The sequence below is a fragment of the Varanus komodoensis genome, unplaced genomic scaffold, assembly GCF_004798865.1.
Source record: "Varanus komodoensis strain SLA01 unplaced genomic scaffold, ASM479886v1 scaffold6_4, whole genome shotgun sequence".
NCBI classification, from domain to species: Eukaryota; Metazoa; Chordata; class Lepidosauria; order Squamata; family Varanidae; genus Varanus; species Varanus komodoensis.
Window position 1 is genome coordinate 7897016 of NW_025336347.1, and position 17667 is coordinate 7914682.

Sequence of the window (17667 nt, forward strand, 5' to 3'; positions counted from 1 at the left end):
ATTTTTCTGAATGTTTTGATCCGGCTGTGTGCAGAGTACAGGTGTTGGCGTTATGACACTGGGACATGGGTGGGGATCCCTACAGTGCATGCAAGCACCCCATGCCTCTGCTGCTTCACCAGGCTTCCCGGGGAGAAAGCCCCATGTGCGTATGATCGCCATGAAGCTCCCCTCCATTTTCCTTACTCAGAAAGAAAATACTACATTTAAGGGCAAATCCCGTCCAAGTTTAGATAGTGTCAGGACAAAAAGCAAAGGCTTTGCCATAATGTGGCTGCTCAAACTGCTTTAGACTGAAGATGGGATTCCTAACATGTTCAGGAGTCCATGTTACAAGTCTTGCATCTCACATACACCCCAGAGATGCTAGTGTTTGCCTGTCCAGCTCGGGTACACCCTTAGATGTGCTAATTGTGTGTCCCGAAGACTCTTCTCCTTGAATTCTGTTCAGCCCTACTGTTTAACCCTCATTACCTGCAGCATACTGTGCACATGATCCCCCGGCTGATGCCCCGACCCTCCTTCCGGGGAACCTAAAGCTGCATGTATTTCCTGTATGTCAGAATAAACTGGAAATGTCCTCTTGATGGTATACCCCCAGCAGACACTCTCTGGGGTTTCCCCCTACTCTTCTTAATAGCACAAAGGACTATAATTCCCAGTATGCCCCAGTCATGCATTGTAGAACATTTTTTCTGTCTAAATGTCCATAGGATTGTATCCTTAGTTGCAAACATTGCAATCCAGAAATGTAAGTCTATGAAGGAAGGAAGACTCGAAAGCATGCTAACAGCACAAGACTTCTTTTTCCTGCAGGTTTCCTGATAAAGTCCACAATGCCACCCCCCCAAAAAAATTCCCACCAAATAATTATTAAAGTACAACTGCTAAATAACAGCAATTATTATACCGTTCTGAAGATTTGGGTTGGGTTCTATTTTCATTGGAAGGGATAGCAGAACCTTTACTTTAACCATTCCCTGCAGTTCCAGAAAGATCCAAAAACTCCAGATTGGTTATCTGTGATTAAACACATTTTAAAGCTATCTAGGGTCTTTTTCCACAAGAAATACTTACACATGTTTCTTGTGTCCGTAAATCAAGTGAAAATGCTTTGTTGTTTTCAGTTACAGTGTAAATTCAATTAAAAATGATTCTATTCAGTATTCTACTAGTCATTGGACAACATCCAGAGATTCTTGCGGCAACGCTGTATGGTTCAGGTTCATTAGACACCCTCAATTTATTAGATTGTGGTATTCGCGCAATGCATTCCCCACTGTTATGGCACGTGCTAATGAATACTGTGCAGTTCCCACTACTGAAAGCATGATCTTGTGACACTCGCAATTGCAACTGTGGGAGAAATAAGAAGAGCTGGAATCATGGAAATGGCCCCTGAAAAAAGCAGGGAGGTTGGTTTTGGTGTTTGATCCATAATAACATGGGCAAGTTTTCTGGGATGACAGAGCTACTGTTGGGATGAACCCTTTTGGAAAGTGTTCCTGTAGCATGTGTGGACTTTCTCTTGTGCTCACCTGGACCTGCAAAATGAGCCGAGCCAAGACGAAATATTTGAGTACCCCTCTGTGCAACTGGAAACCTTCTGTGAGGGTAGCCACCCAAAGAGCAGCTGCAGGACACAGGTGCCCCTCCCAGCAACCCCAGTGGCTGGCCTTCTCCCCCGCCCAGTGTGGCTGACGGAGGCGGCGGCAGCAGCCACGGAGGAGGGTGCTCCAAGGGGTCACGCCAGGCCCAGGCCCCGTGCCCAGCCTTGCTCCCCATGTGGCGTGGTCAGTGGAGGCAGCACCGTGTGCGGAAGGCGTCGCTGCTTGTGCAGCACGTGTGCCAGAAACAGGTATTCTTCTATGGCTGCTTGCAGGGCACGGCTGAGAAGTCCTGGAGACTCGCATAGAAGGCTCCTTCACGTGGCTGCTCTTGCCGCAGCTACACAAGCCGTCCCCTTGGCTCCTTGTGCTTTGGCTCCCCACCTCTCCGTGCCTCACACCTGCCTTGCTCCAGGCAGCTCCTATGCTGCTCCTGACATTTGCTCGCCTACCGTTGCTGAAACAACTCACCTGGGAAACTGACCTTGGGAGTGTTTCTGATCTGAGCTCGCTCGCGCTCTCTCTCTCTCTCTCTCTCTCTCTCTCTCTCTCTCTCTCTCTCTCTCTCTCGTGTGTGTGTGTGTGTGTGTGTTAAATTGGGCTGCTCCCTTCAGTGCTTCCAACGCTGACCCTGCTCCCAGCCTTTGGCCCAATAGTGAAGCTCCAGACCCCAGGCTGAGCTCATGCCTGGGCCCAACGGTCTGCCCGTACCCTGCTGCCGCCCACAGCCCGGCCCTCACCATGTGGAGCTCAGGTCCTGGTGAGCACTGCTGGGAGCACTCGCCAGAAACCCAGACTCAGGACTGCTGCAAAGTGGGCCAGAGCCCAGGGAGCCAAGCCCCGAGAATCCGACTGAGGCTTCATCCCAGACAGTTTCCTCTCACCTCCCTAGACAGAGCAGGGATTTTTAGTTAAATAAAAGTTTTTAAAAAGCCAGCAATTGACAGCTGCTCCTCCCCACTCACAAACGATAACAGAGAAGGGGATGGTGAGAGAAGAGGCGAGGGCATCGCGCTGCTTGCTGCCATCCTCGCACCCCTGCGGGGGACGACCCATTCCCCCACCCCCTCCACATGAAGGCACTGCCCCAGAGCAAGGGCAGCCCCTCTGCTGAGCTGGCTTCCCAAGGGTTGAAGATAATGTGGTTTCACTCCTAACAGACATGCATATTGGTGACTTTAGCTAGCCGTTCCTTCAGGATGGATGAGAAAGGAGACATTTGAAAAGACATTCCAAACTTTTTCCCCAACGGCTGGAGAGGGGGGATTCTACTCTCTAGTTCACTGGGGGAGGAGAGAGGGAGCGGGAGACCAAGTGCAGGAGTGACAGGGTGGCAGGTGGAAAGCGACCCAGGCTGATCCATGGCAGGGTTGCTGCCGTTTTGCTGAGGCTGCCACGCCACGCCGAGCCGAGCGGAGCCAGGAGCAGCCTTCCTCACTCAGCACTTGAACGAATGCGAGGGGTTTCTGTTATCCACAGATTCACACTGCTCCACCTGCGCTTTAGCAAGCCTCACGCAAACAACAAAACCGAGTGGACGCTTCCTCTCGCAGTGCCGTTCCCCCACTCCACGAGTCCACCGAAGGCGCTTTTTGTCTCCTCGGAACGGTAGCACAATTTTGGCACACACTGAAATATGTATCTCAGGAAAAACACAACGTATAAAAACACTGCGATGTAACTGACCTGAAGAAACCCAGGGTACAGTGGCAAAAATGACACTGGGGGAGCATCATGTGAGACGCCAGTGAGGCAAGGAATACAATGCCAGTAAAATCTGTTGTGCGGATCTGCCCCAGGCCACCTGCTTCGTCTCGCCAGGGGAGGACAGAAGAGCTGCGGCCAAATGCAGAAAACTACAATGGAGAGCCGAAGGTATGCTGTCCGGAGTCAGCAGCATTTCAGTGGACTATTAATGGACTCTCTGATGTCTTCTGTTTTTCATTTTTATACTACCCCATAGCCAAAGGTCTCTGGGCAGTTAACAACAGTACAGACAAACAGCACAATAAAATACGATGAAAGGGTATAAGAATTAAAAATAGCTAAAATCAGAGTGAACAATAACCCTATAAAAGCAAAACTCCTGGGGTGGGTAATCCCCTCAAGCCCCCAGATAACCAAGCTTATCATTAAAAGCCTCAGTATAAAGGGCCTTCTTAACCTGGATGGCGAGGGTTTTGCAAGGTGAGCTGCAATGGGAATGTTATTCCTTTGACAGGGGCCACCACAGAGAAAGCCTTTTCTTTGGGTGCCACCCTCCAAGCCTCCCTTGGAGTTGGTACTCGGAGGAAGGCCTGTCCAGGTAGACTGTGGTTGGGAGTGGTGCTCTATTAAGTATTGTATTCCCATGCTCTGCAAGACTTATAAAGTCAAAACTACCTTGAATTGGGCCTGGAAGCATACAGGCAGCCAATGCAAGTGGGCCGGAACTGGTCTTGTGTGTTGGACCTGTCCGTTCCAGGTATTCATTTGGCTGCTGCATTCTGCATTTGAGCTGAACCATCTTCAGCGGCTGCCCTGTGTAGCCTGCCCTGCAGTAATCCAAGTAAGAGCTATACGTAGCTTTATAAAACTGTCCCTGGCCTGATGGGGTGTAGCAGGGCCTTCAGCCAAACCTGGTAAAAGATAATTCAAGCCACTGAGGCCACCTGAGGGTGGGGGATGCAGCCCCATCCAGACCAGGTTGGACACAGGCTTTGTGAGAAAGGTAGCGAGAAACTTCACTGAGTCCCCCCCCCCCGCCCCCATCTCTCCCCTCACACTCAGACCACAAAGGAAAGCAGGAAGCCATCTTAACTAGCAAAAGCAAGTTTTCTTGGGCTAAATCGGTCCATTTAGCATGCTTTCTACTACTAGATAAATGCTAAGCAATAATAGCATTTCTCGTTCCTGTCTCAGCTTCACTCTAACTAGAACTTGCTGCCATTTTGTGAAAAATGTTGGTGCGTCTCTTCCTTAACAGCGCAACACTGACGTACGCCTGACCGAGCTCTGTGGCACTCACTCCCAGATAAGCGTGTATACAATTGTGGCCCTAAATCACCATCTTTTAAAAGAATGTGCTTGGCCGTTGCATGACGGATTCATGAGAAGGACTAAACTGAATCCGACTGAGGAGGGAGAAATAAACTTGGGCTTAGCGATGAGCAAGGGCTATGCACCACAGTAGAGAAAGCAGCTCTAATACCACCTAATAATAGTCCTCTTAAAATGTAGGAAGAAAGCTAGACTATAAAGTACATGGTCTTGGATGTCTCTGTACTAATATCCAGAGTCTGGGAAACAAACATTTGAACTCATAATACAGAGGGGTTATATGACTTGACAAGTGAGACAGAAACTTGATGGGACTACTCCCTTGATTGGAATTCAATGATTGAAGGATATATCTTGTTCAAGAACAACAGAAAGAAGAGAAAGGGAGGTGGGGTTGTGCTATATGTTAAAGATATATATCTCTGCACAGAAACACAGATGGGTGAGCTTACTATGGCCATTGAGAGCATCTGGATTAAAATAAATGGGGTAAAGAAGAAAACGAACATGATAGTTGGAGTCTACTACTGGCTACCCAGTCTAGGGGAAGATAAGTATGGAAATCTTGAAAAACAAATTGCCAATGTTTCAGGGAGGTATGGTGTAATGCTAATGGGAAACTTCTATTTGCTTGATATCTGTTGCGAGAAATTCTGCCAAACATGGCACCTCCACATTCCTGATTTGTGTTGCTGATAAATTCCTCCTACAGCAAGTGAAGGAAGGGACTAGAGCAGGGTCCAGCAACCCGCGGCTCTGGAGCCGCATGTGGCTCTTTCATCCCTCTGCTGTGGCTCCGTCGCTCAAAATATGCGTCACAACCGCCAATGTGCGACACCCACCGGCCGGCACGCGATTTATTGAGCTTTTCGACTCCTGGTAGGTCAACCATGGATAAATCCAAGAAAAGAAAAGTTTCAGAAGAAAACAGAACGTTTAATGGTATGTGGGCAGATTCATTTGCTTTCACTGCTGACGAGACTGGTTTACCAGTATGCTTAGTATGTGGTGAGAACTTGGCAAACAACAAAAAGTCAAATGTTGCAAGACATTTCCAGAATAAACACACAGCCTTTGCTGAAAAATATCTGGATGGAGATGAGAAAAAAAGCTATTTCGGAACTGATGTGGAAGGTTGATCTGAGCAAAAATCATAATTTAAGTTCGGCTTTTTATTTCATAAATACTAGGAGGACTCAAATAGACTTTGAGTATTTTATTTGAAAGTAACCTTCATCGCAGCGTCTTTTTTTTTCTACAGAGTTCAAAATGTTTTTGTTACAGAAAAAACAATTTTTATTTCTGTATGCAGCAGTTCATTGATTTCATAAATGCAACACACCATAGTTTTTTTATACATAGCATAAAGGTAAAAAATGATACATGCAGTGTTATCTTCATTTCAGATGTCAAAAGGGTTTTGTGGCTCCTGGTGTTTTCTTTTCTGTGGGAAACGGGTCCGAATGGCTCTTTGAGTGTTTAAGGTTGCCAACCCCTGGCCTAGAGGACTGCCTGCCTTTGGCTTGATTCTGACCAACAAGGATGACCCTATGGATAAGGCGACAGTTATGGCAACTCTGTGGGTAGGTGACCATGTCATATTTTATTTTTTATTCTAAAGGAAGGAAAAGGTGAGTGCAACATACCCTGGATTTCAAACCCCCCCCCCATTTTAATAAACTCAAGACAATGATACATAAGGTCTCATGGCAAGCAACTCTAATGAGGAAAGGGATTTTTAACATAGGGAATTTTAAAGGTACAATTGCAAACAATTCTAACAACAAAAAAGATAGAAGACAAGAGAAGAAGCCATGTGGCTTCACTCACCTGGAATACAGCATTCGGTTTTGGGCACCCAGGTTTAAAATGGACACTGAAAATCTGGAGAGAGTTCAAAGGAGGGCAACAAAGATGATGCAGGGCCCGGAAAATAATGAGAGGCTGAAAGAACGAGGTCTGTTCAACTTTGAGAATAGGCAACTTTGAGAAAAGAAAACTATGAGGTGACAAGATAGCACTCGACAAGTACCTCAAAGGTTGTCACAGAGCGAAAAGACCCCTTCTCATTCATCCCAGAATGTAGGGCATGGAACAATGAAGTCAAACTACAGTACACCAGGTGCGGGCTTGACATGAGGAAGAACTTCCTCACTGTCGGAGCAATACAACATTGGAACCAGTTGCCAACCAGAGGCTGTGTGCTCTTCCGCACTAGAAAGGATATATACTTGTGTAGGTAGCACAGAATTGCAGGGATGGTGCTAGGAAAGTTGAAGTTGAGAATGAGCTGAAGTTAGTGGGGGATGCAAAAAGTAAGAACTAAAAAAGCTTTCAATTATGTGCATAGGAAAGACAGAGGAAAGAAAGGGTGGTTCAGTTCCTCAGTGAGAATAGCAAAATGCTAACAGAAGACAAAGAGAAGGCAGAAGCCTCAATTCCTACCTTGGTTCAAAAGAGGGTTTAGCATCTCCCTGGCAAACGTGAGGTACAAGCTGGCGGGCACAGGTAAACGATTAAGGAGTACCCCATTACTTCATATGAGTTTAAACCTCCAGGCCCAATGAACTGCATCCTAGAATAATAAAGGAGTTGGCAGAAGAACACTTAGAAACAGTGTCTATTACCTTTCAGAAATCATGGAAGATGGGAGAAATGCCAGATGACTGGAGAAGGAGCAATATTGTCCCCATCTTCAAAATGGGGAAAAAGGAGGGGCCTGGGAACTTCAGTCCAGTCAGTTGGACATCAATCCATGGGTAATTCTGGAGCAGATTACACAGCAGCCAAACTGCAACCACCCTAAAAACAATGCAGTGATTACTAGAAGCCAACATGAAGAACAAATCCCGTCAGATTAACCCGATTTCATTAATAAATTAACCAGATAATCTGAAAGGCATACGAAGATCCATTTCTGAAGGATGTAGAAAAACAAACAGAGAAGGCACCAACTACAAATTACAGAAGAGCAGAAATTCCCAGAAGTACAAGAGAATGGACATGTAAGGGCCAACATGCTTCAAATCACTATTATTTCTTAGGGATATATTATGTCCTGTTTTCACAATGGTACTTCTTGTCAATGTGCCCTTAGTACTCTCCCCAAATTTTTAAAATCCTCTCCAAAACATCCAAGCTGATGGCTATTACCGCATCATCTGACAGTAATATCCATGGTTTAACTCTGCACAGCCATCTGCTAAAAAGAGAGTTGGGTTTTCAGAGAAGACTCTTTCCTTTCCTTTTGGTTGTCACGCTGCTGTAAACAAAAGATGCCACCCGACTCACACTTACCTGGGATGCAGTTGCGCTGAACTTAGCAGGACTTACTTGTGAGTTGACATACCCAATCTAGTGCTGCATATGTCAGCATGACACAAGATCAGCTTTCCACCTCTCTAGAGTTACAGCATATTCCAGACGTGGGGAATGCAACGTTCTCACATAGCTAAATAACAGTCCATGAAGATTAATGGCATGACTCAGACACAGTGCCATTAAACCAGAAGAAAAAGGAAAGCCGATTCCTTAGCGAAATGGAATTCAATTCTACGTAGATCAGTTTTCAAGTAATGTGCCCCTCAGCATGTTACAAAACAAATGCGAGAGAGACGAGGAACCCGCAGCTTGTGGGGAGGTCGGCTCAGCATTGTGGGCCACCGGGAAGGGGTTCTTCTGCAGATTTAGCACATCTGGTGTTCCATGAAGCCAAGGCAGGACCAAGAATTTGTAACAGCGCATCTAGATTAGCACTCTTGCTTTACTTCCATTCAGTTTGTTTCTGCCCGCCCTGTCACCCGCTGCCTGACAAGAACCTGCTTGCTCTCGGATGCAAAAAAACCGTAAGGAATAGGAGCAATTGCCTGTTGACAAGTTGACAAGTGAGGTTATTCTCTTTAAAGTGTAAAGTTTCTCACTTGTTGCGGGGAAGCTCCTCGGATGTGAGGGAGCCAAAGCAGGGACGAGACTCCCCTCAGCAACCCTGCAGAAAGGAGCAGCTGCACTCTGTGGATCCCACATCCACCAGAGCAAAGCTCCTCACGCACACGAGCCAGCCAGCAGCAGGGGCGAGAAGCAGCTGGGCAGTGGCCATGACAGGGAGGTGGCCTGGCAGTCCCTTTCTCGCTCTGGCAGGAGACTCCCTGCAGCACACAGCACCCAAGCAGGCGCTGCCACCCATGGAGACTGGACACCGCTGACCAGCGGAGGAATCAAACAAGCAGAACTGCTTTCCTCCTGGTGCCGATCAGCTCTCTCCCACTCCTACCCGAATGAAGATCATTAGGGCAGGAGGTGGGAGGAGCAGGAAAATCTGACAAGTGACCCTAATGGCAGGGAAAAGGACCATTTGGGGCACCTGTCAGATTTCAGTCAGAAATTTGCTGGAATTCTGACAACTAGCCATGCTGGCAGCAGCTTCTGGGAGTTGAAGTCCAGAGCATCTGGAGATCCACCTTCTCTCTGATTTATATGTGGTGAGGCAATTGCTGTTGTCCATTTCCCCATCCACAGTATGTATAAACTGTAGGCGGGGAGATTCTCCCCAACGTAAAAAGGGTTTGCTCATCCCCCGCCTTGCCTCACTGTACCCCTCAGAACCAGGGAATTGCCCAGCGCAGCTGGATCAGGCCAGGTGGAGGAAGGATGCTTTACTGTGTTCTGCTGCTATTTTTGGCAATTCCATCTTCGATACCACACATGACCCTCACTAGGAGGAAATGGATTAAAGGAGTGCAGTAGAGTACAGTCAGCTGGGGAGAAAGGCAGGCTCTTCTGCTCTTTCCTTTTCTTGCAAAGGGCAGAACAAATTTCTTGCAAAGAGCCAAATGGCTGTCTCAAGGCTGAGTGGTTAGGAGTTCCAGAGGTGAACCAGAAAGTTTTCCTGGCATCAGATCCAGGAAAACATTGTTGCCCAGGCAAAGTGCTTGCCCAAACAGCAAACCTTTCATAGCCCTTCCTGTCCAGGAGCAGCTGATAGTCACCCTACCTGGGTTGTGTCAGTTGAGAGCCTGAAAACACACTGAGAGACAAAGGAAACCCTATTCCATGTGGTGGGCTTGTTTCCCCTACCTGAACAGGTGTGTTTGCAATTCACTTGACCAGGAGAGAAAACAGTGGCTGTGTGAACAGACTCAACCAGGAAACAGATGTGCAAATCTCATCTCAGTCTTCTGGGCTTCAAGAATTGATTGATATGGGTTGTGGTTCCTGAAACACTGCTGAAGCCAAATAACATGAAGGGGTACCACAAATTATACTGCTAATTATACTCCTCAACAGTATTAGGGACTAACAAAACTTTGAAATGATGAAATTAGCAGAACACATTATTATATCTGCAAGCGGGGTGATTAGACCTTTTTATTCCAGCAATATTTTAACAAGTTTTAATATTGTCTTTTCTATGTATTTAACTGCAGCCAGTGTGGGTCGGGAATTTATTTATGTTATATTTTATATAAGCTGTCCTGAGGCTTTTGCGACAGGATGGCATATAAATATCTTAAATAAATAAATAAATGTGTAATAGAAATAATCACTTGCACATTTCTGACTAAAAGTGAAGTTCTATTCCTCTCAACCAACACTGCAGACCTGGGAGACACAAATGGCAGAGCTTAGGTAAACACTTTTGGAAGGCAAAAGTGTCCTGGCCTTCCCAGGATCTCTCCAGTCTTTACCACTAATCATGTTCCTTTACCTTAAACACTCCTCTATGCCCCTTAGTGTTTTGAACTCACCCATCGTTTTTATGCCTTTGGGAAGGCCTCTCTGTGACACAGCCAGGTTTTCATCTTTCTTCAGAAGCACCTTCTCTGAATGCCTGTTTTGTAATGGGCATTCGAACTCCAAGAATGAAGCAATTTGTTCCAACCATCTTCTCACTTGAGGCGAGCTTTTTTGCCTCAGTTTCAGGAATACTTAAAGCTAACTTGTAACACAAATTATTATGAATAGCATAGTTAATGTATTCTTAGCAACAATACTCATCTCATTCATAATTTGTGACAATGGCCAGGAAGCCATTGCAAACTGCACTTCTGGCAACACCCCTCACAAGATAACGCGCTCACAGATGCACATGGAAGTTCGAGCAGGCTGGACAGGCTGCCCAGTCACTGCAACCTTGGCCCCAAGTTGATAACGGGGCTGGACCCATGCGATGGATTGACTCCATAAAAGAAGCCATGGCCTTCAACTTGGGACAGGGCATTTTGGAGGGCTTTCATTCATAGGGTCGCCATAAGTCAGGGATGACTCAATGGCACATAACAGCTTGAATCCAGCAGTCCAATATAATGCCATGAGATGACCCTGGTATGGACACATGTAGTTCTCAATCTCCATTCATGGAGCATAGGAAGCCCATTGCAGTCGAAAAAGGCTAGCACTGGGGTGTTGCACAGAAATAGTCCCATAGTTGGATATGTTCATCTGGGGCAGAAAGGAGGGCAGCACTGTTTCAAGTCAAGTCAGAAAGGTCCTTTCGGATCCCCTAACAGCCAGCCCTCTGCACAGTTTCTCCTGCAGCGGCTGAAGGGTGAAAATCCCATGCAAGGACACCGTGTGTGAACATTTCCTTTCAACAAGCCTCTTTGGGGGTGTTCCACTCACCCTGGAGAAATCTCTGGGACACAGACAGAAAGGGAGAACTAAGAGGGCTGATTGCGAAGGGAGCTCAGGGCAGTCCGTGCCGCAAAGGTCAGTTTTTAGAGAGAGAGACAATGACTTTGCAATCCGCTTGCCAAGGCCACAGCCCTGCACACACTTTCCTGAATGCAAGGGCGCGGAGCACTGTGGGTCTTGCTTCTGAGTGACACGCACAGTGTTGTGCCATAAGAGTCTGAGCTGGGAAAACCCCAGTTAAAATCTTATCTTAGCCATTAACTAGCTAGGCTTACCTGGCCCTTAATCAGGCCCTTGGAAGTGTATTTGTGTCTGTGTGTGTGTGTGTGTTTGTGATACCTGTCTGTGTCAGGTATCTTTATATACCTGCCCATACAGAAGAACCCCAGGTTTTCTGGGTGACACACAACCAAACAAATTCAACAGTGTAAGGACATTTAGAAGCATAAATCCCATAAAATATTTCAGATGCGGCACTGAAAGACAAAACAGCTGTGACCAAACAAGAAAAACAAAATAAGAGCCGCAGTCAAATAATCTAGCTATGCAAACAGCCAGAACAATCTCACAGGGCAAAATCTCATCAAAACAATTATAGGATTGTTGATAAGAGACATGTGTTCTCTAAGCACTTTGAAGCTGTGGAAAGCAAGCCAGCTAAAGTTAGCAATGGCCAAATCCCACTGAAAGCAACAGAATTTCATAGGTGGAATTATTGCATTTAAAGAAATGGAAACAAATTTAGACTCAGCTAGCTAGTTCAATCTTTTTGGAGGGATTTAACCATTATTATCCAATGTTGTCTAGTGGTTAGAGCATTGACTGACAACCTGGGATATCTAAATCCTTGTCCCCGCTCAGGCATGAAGCTCTCTGGATGACTTTGGGCCAGCCACTGCCTTTCAGACTAACCTACCTCACGGGGTTGTTGTGATGATAAAATAAAGGAGAAGCATGCTTTCCACCTCTTGTTCCTTGGAAGAGGGTAAAGACAGAGTAGAAAAGTATAGCAAAGAATAAGATAATGAATCGCTAAATATAGCTGGATTTGGACATGCAATGTATCTATTAAATAGTAGTGCTGCTGCTCTTTCACTCCCATTTGCACGCTTGGCCAGCCTTTCATTTATGCACACAGCCTCAGTTGCGCAGGAACAGGTGGCGCCCAAATGCAACAGGCCTCCATTGCTTCAGCAATAAAAGCTCTCTCGAATATTCCTCTTCGTGGGACCTGAGCAGCCTGGTAACAGCAAGGGTGGAAGCTGAGAAAAGAGGTAAGCATCTGCGCTGAATTATTGCGGCTGATAGCAATCAGGCGAAAGCTCCAGCTGGAGTACTGTGCGTCATTCATCTAGTTATTTATTTATTTAGATTGGCTTGATTTATGGCAGTCCAATTGCCTAGGTGGTGGCTGGCGCGATCGCTCACTTCTGCTTTCTGATTTACATCTTGCGGCGGAATGAAGCTGGACGGAGGCAATATTGAAAAAGCTGAGCAGATCAAGGGCTGCAGGCCATGTGCTTGCCGGAGGCTCTGCTCCGGCAGTCTGGGTAAGCTCATGAAAAGCGAAGGGAGCTCTGCGAGAGCCTACCTCTGCGGCTGCAGTGCCAGGTTGTTATTACGTTTCTATACTACCCCGCAGCCGGATCTTTCCGGGAAGTTGGAATCAGTTCAGGAATCTTCTACTTACATCTGCTCATGATGCCAGGACTGGGGAACTGGTGATCCTGCAGATGTGGCTGAACTGTGCTAGGAAGAGAATTTTGGGATTAAGTTATTCCTCTCCGGTACAGTGCAGTATATAAAAAAGTGCCATAAAGAAAGAGGCAAGCCATGAAGCAGGGCCTAAAAGTTGCTAAGAATTATGGGGAAATGGTCATGAGGTAGCAAATCAGCCTCTGATGCGGATGTGGGAACCTTGTGGAGTTGTAAATGTGACCTGGTTGCAGTGGAGAGAAGGTTAATGGAATACTAGTGGGGAATTCCTGTTTAGACAGGATTAGGCAAAAATGCACAGGAGGGAGACACAAAATTTGGTAAATATTCCAGGGATTATGAGATTAACCCAGGGAGAGCCAGAGGATGTAATCTCATCAAGACTGGCTGAGTAGCACACCCAGTGAGAACAATAGGAATGAAGTGAAGAGGCCTAGGAAGTTTAAGGCACTCTTCTGAGTGATCCCCCCCCCACTTTTCCCCCCATAAGAAAAGGCTAGGAAGTCAAAAGTATAATAGATTGCTTCCAGCATGGCTCGCAGCTCACTTGCCAATTACACCTGTGTTCCTGGGGAGTGAGGGAAGGAGGTACAGCCTTAAAACTCTCTTCCCATCCTTTCCAATTGGAGTTCTAGTCTTCATGTTGCCCTTTTTCAATGGCTTATACAGGGCATAGGGTCTTGTTCTTTTAAGAATCAGAACATGTAAATGTATATGATTTATGTGTTTCTGCCTTGCTATTGAACTTATAAATGGATGACATTTAAGCTGCAGTTTAAGACTCTGTACTCTCTTCTATCTTTCATATAATAAAAGTATTCTTTGTATTCTGAGTACATCCAAGGGTGCATACAAGAAACGGAGGAGATGTACTTACATTTAAGTGAAACACATATTAGACTCCAGCAACAGATCTCGTGCTTCTCAAGATCCTAGACTTCTCACATGGGTACCAGATCAGTCAAATACCACATATGCCAGCTGCAACTTCCAGCTTTCTCCAGCATTGGCTATGCCAGGAAGTGGCAATCTCAACTTTGCTTCAAGGGAATGCTCTGACTTGATTTGATCTAGGATCCAACTGGTCATTTTTCTGCCCATCCAGGTAAAGCTCTGCTGCAGCACCATGTTTTGAATGTATTAATTTCCTTCCCGTTAGCTGTCTTCACTGTCCATGTTTTACACCCACTCGTAGTGATTTGGATCATCCGCAGTAGTGTGGCTGATCTGGCCTTCAGTACAAAGTACTGAATGAAAGCTTGAACTGAAGTCTCACAAATTGCCGGTAGAACAATCTCCTCCGACCATTCCTTTAAGTGCCTCTCACTGACAAAAAGCATGCAGTCGCCCCGTTCTTCTGCTGGTCCCTGGGTCCACCAATTTAATTTAATGCACAGTTTGAGTGTTCCTGGTGTTGGGGAAATTCAGATAAATCCTGGTAGAAAAGGGTTGCTTATATGTGCCCCTGTGTTATAAAATCAGACTTGCAACATCTCTGAGCCTCTTTCTCAAGGTACCAGACTTTAAAGGCAGGCTTCTGTTTAGTGTTATTTTCAAGCTGTTCCTTTAAGAGATGGCTAATATCTTTGGTTGGAAAAGCCTTTGCAGAATGGGGCTCCCAGGACTGTTCTTGGGCTAACAGTTGACAAAACTGGTAAGGAGAGCCAGTGTGGTGTAGTGGTTAAGGGCGTGGGACTTGGGCTCAGATGATCTGGGTTATAGGTCCCGCTCAGCCATGGAGCCAACTGGGTGACTTTGGGCTGAGAGTCTGTGGCTGGCCCAACCTGCCTCACAGGGTTGTTGCTGTGGGGATAAGATGGAGGAGATTGATGTAAGCTGTCTTGAGCCCTTTGTAGGAAAAAGGCAGGCTATAAATCCAAAATAAATAAGGCATCCAGACAATTTTTTTAAGCAGTATTGCAATCACCCTCATTTGCATGCCAAGACCCACAATAATCCCTGTGTCTCAGTGATCCTTATGTTAATCTCTTGTAATCAAGGCTATTGTATTAAGTCTTCTCTGCAGATCTCTCACGTTCTTTTTCACTGTGTTTACCTTGTCATCACCTGATCAGCTGCTCCGTTGTGTGACTCAGAATCTATGAGACACTCTGTGTATGTTCTAAAAGCTTGCAGGTGGCAGTGAGGGACACGACCCAGTAGCATGCTGTCGTAAGTAAACTGCAGGGGCCCGGGGTGATCTTACCAATAAAAATGCTCAGGTTCAAGGTGATTCAAATCTTCCCTACGTGTCCGAGTGTTCATTTCCACCTTTGGTAGGGAGACTCTGACTTGGCCACAAGAACAAGAAGGGGAGGCTGGATTTCAAAATACATAAACAATGCAAGAATGGGCCAGGGCTGGTAATGTTTTCACATGCCCTGACTATACAGCGTTTAGATTTTCCTTTGTGGATATACAAAATCTAGTGCATGCCAAACCCTTGCCCTCAGAACACTAAAGAAAGTTATTAATGTACAGAATATGTAACTCTGTGAAATGCACTAGAATAAAAAGCAGGACACAATTATAAGGGCGACATATTTCCTTTTTGGTGTGGCAGCAGGTGGGACCAGTTGTGGTACAGGAGCTCTGTTATTAGATCTAAAATCTAGTCTTTCCAGGCAGGTTAAAAAAAACTCCCCAAATTTCATCCTTCTGCCCTTTATCATTTTTATGATATAAACCAAAAGCATGGCTGGGGTACAAAATTCCCACAAATCTGCATAAGAAAAGCTCTGTGGGGTATTTCATACCCCAAGCAATAGACATATTTGAGGCACAAGAGGAGGTTAATTCTATGTTATTGCCATCGCTTCTGAAAGCCAAGAGCTGAAGTTAAAAGAATAAAAAAAGAATTAGAATCCATCAAGGGAAATAATTTTTATGTTGATTTAAAGTTTATAGGTCAAACTATTGAACTGATTGAAAATCAATGGACCGAGCATTCTTTCTCAGATTTTATTGGTATGCTTTGCTGCAGGAAATAGTCTTAAATTACCAATATTAGCTGAAACCTGAAATCCATTCTTCGCTGACTTCCTAATGGGGAAACATTCAGTTGAACAAAGGTCTTTCATAAGCAGCATTTGGCTCATCTGTGACAGTTATGTTTGGGGTCATAAAGTGACCCCAGATGTGAGCAATGGTAGGCTTGAAATTGATACTAACAAGTTTACTACTGAAGTTTTAAAATACTAACAAAGGAATCTTCAGCTCTGTAGAGCATGGTAAGTCTGAATTCAGCTCTTCCTTGGGTGAGCTAGAACTGAAGTCTGTTCTTTTCCCCTACTAATAGTGAATCTTGCTTGTTTGACCCCATCATTGTTTTTTTCCCTAATTAGTTCCATGCAAAGTAATACAAGAGGTTTATTTCTTGATTGTTAGTCATGCTTACAAAAATGTTGCATCAGACTTTTTTTTTTTTTTTTGAAGGAAGGGTTAGCAGAAATCCTTAAAACTTATCCTACAATTAAAGTATAAAATATACAGTGGTACCTTGGCTCACGAACTTAATCCATTCCGGGACTCTGGTCGTGACCCAAATTGGTCGTGAGCCAAGTCAAATTTCCCCATAAGGTTCAATGTAAATAAGGTTAATCCGTTCTGTAACCATTTTTTAAATCAGAAAAATGTGAAGCAAAGTGACAACAACAAAGATCGCGGCCATCTCCCCCCTCACCCCAGCATGACCGAGACCACACCGTCATCCCTGCAAGAACCCATCATCCCGACACACTGGGGGTTGTGGGTGAGAGACGGGCGTGATCGCGGGCGCACTGGGGGAGGGAGAGATGGGCGCAAACGGTGCGCTGGGGGTGGGAGATGGCCGCGATCGCAGTTCCGTTCGTGCAGGGAAGGCGTGCCTGATCAGAGGCGGGCTCCTGCAGGAAAGACATGTGGAATCTCGGCCATCTCCCCCGCGGCTCTGCTTTGCTGCTCCCGTCTTTAGTGCAGCTGCGCTCCTCTGATCAGGCACGCCTTCCCTGCATGAATGGAACTGTGATCATGGCCATCTCCCCACTCTGGGGTGGTGGGGGGAGATGGCTGCAATCTTGGTCGCCACCCAAAGCGGTGTTCGCGACCCAAGTAAAAAATTTTCAGTAATTTTTGTTCGTGACCCGATTTGTTTGTGAGCCGAGGTACCACTGTAGTTATGTAAGACATTAATCACAAACATGTTTTTTTAATAAAACTTACTAGTGGGAAAACACGTATCCTTAAACATGCCATTTGGCTGACTATTTGTACGTTTTCCAAAGGGCAACCTCACGCATGCTTATTTCTAGCATTCATTCAAGGTGCTGCTTTTGATCTGTAAAACCTTGCATGGCTTGGGACTATAAGACATGATGTGGTTTTTGTCCTGGTATGAACCCTCCTCGAAGTACCTCCTCTGAGGAGGGTTGGAGCAGGGGCTTCTTGGTAGCGGCCACCCAATATGCAATGCTCTTCCCAGAGAGGTTGGCCTGGTGTCAACATCAACATCTTTTTATCACCAGGCTAAGACTTTTCTGCTTGCAGGCATTCGACGCACATGATTATGGCTTTTTAATATGAGTTGTTTTACCAGGTTCTCATAGTTAATGGTAAATTATTTTTGAATTGTTTAAAATTATATATGAAAGCTTTTATTAGGTTTTATTATGCTGCATTTTAGGGTTTTGATGAGAAG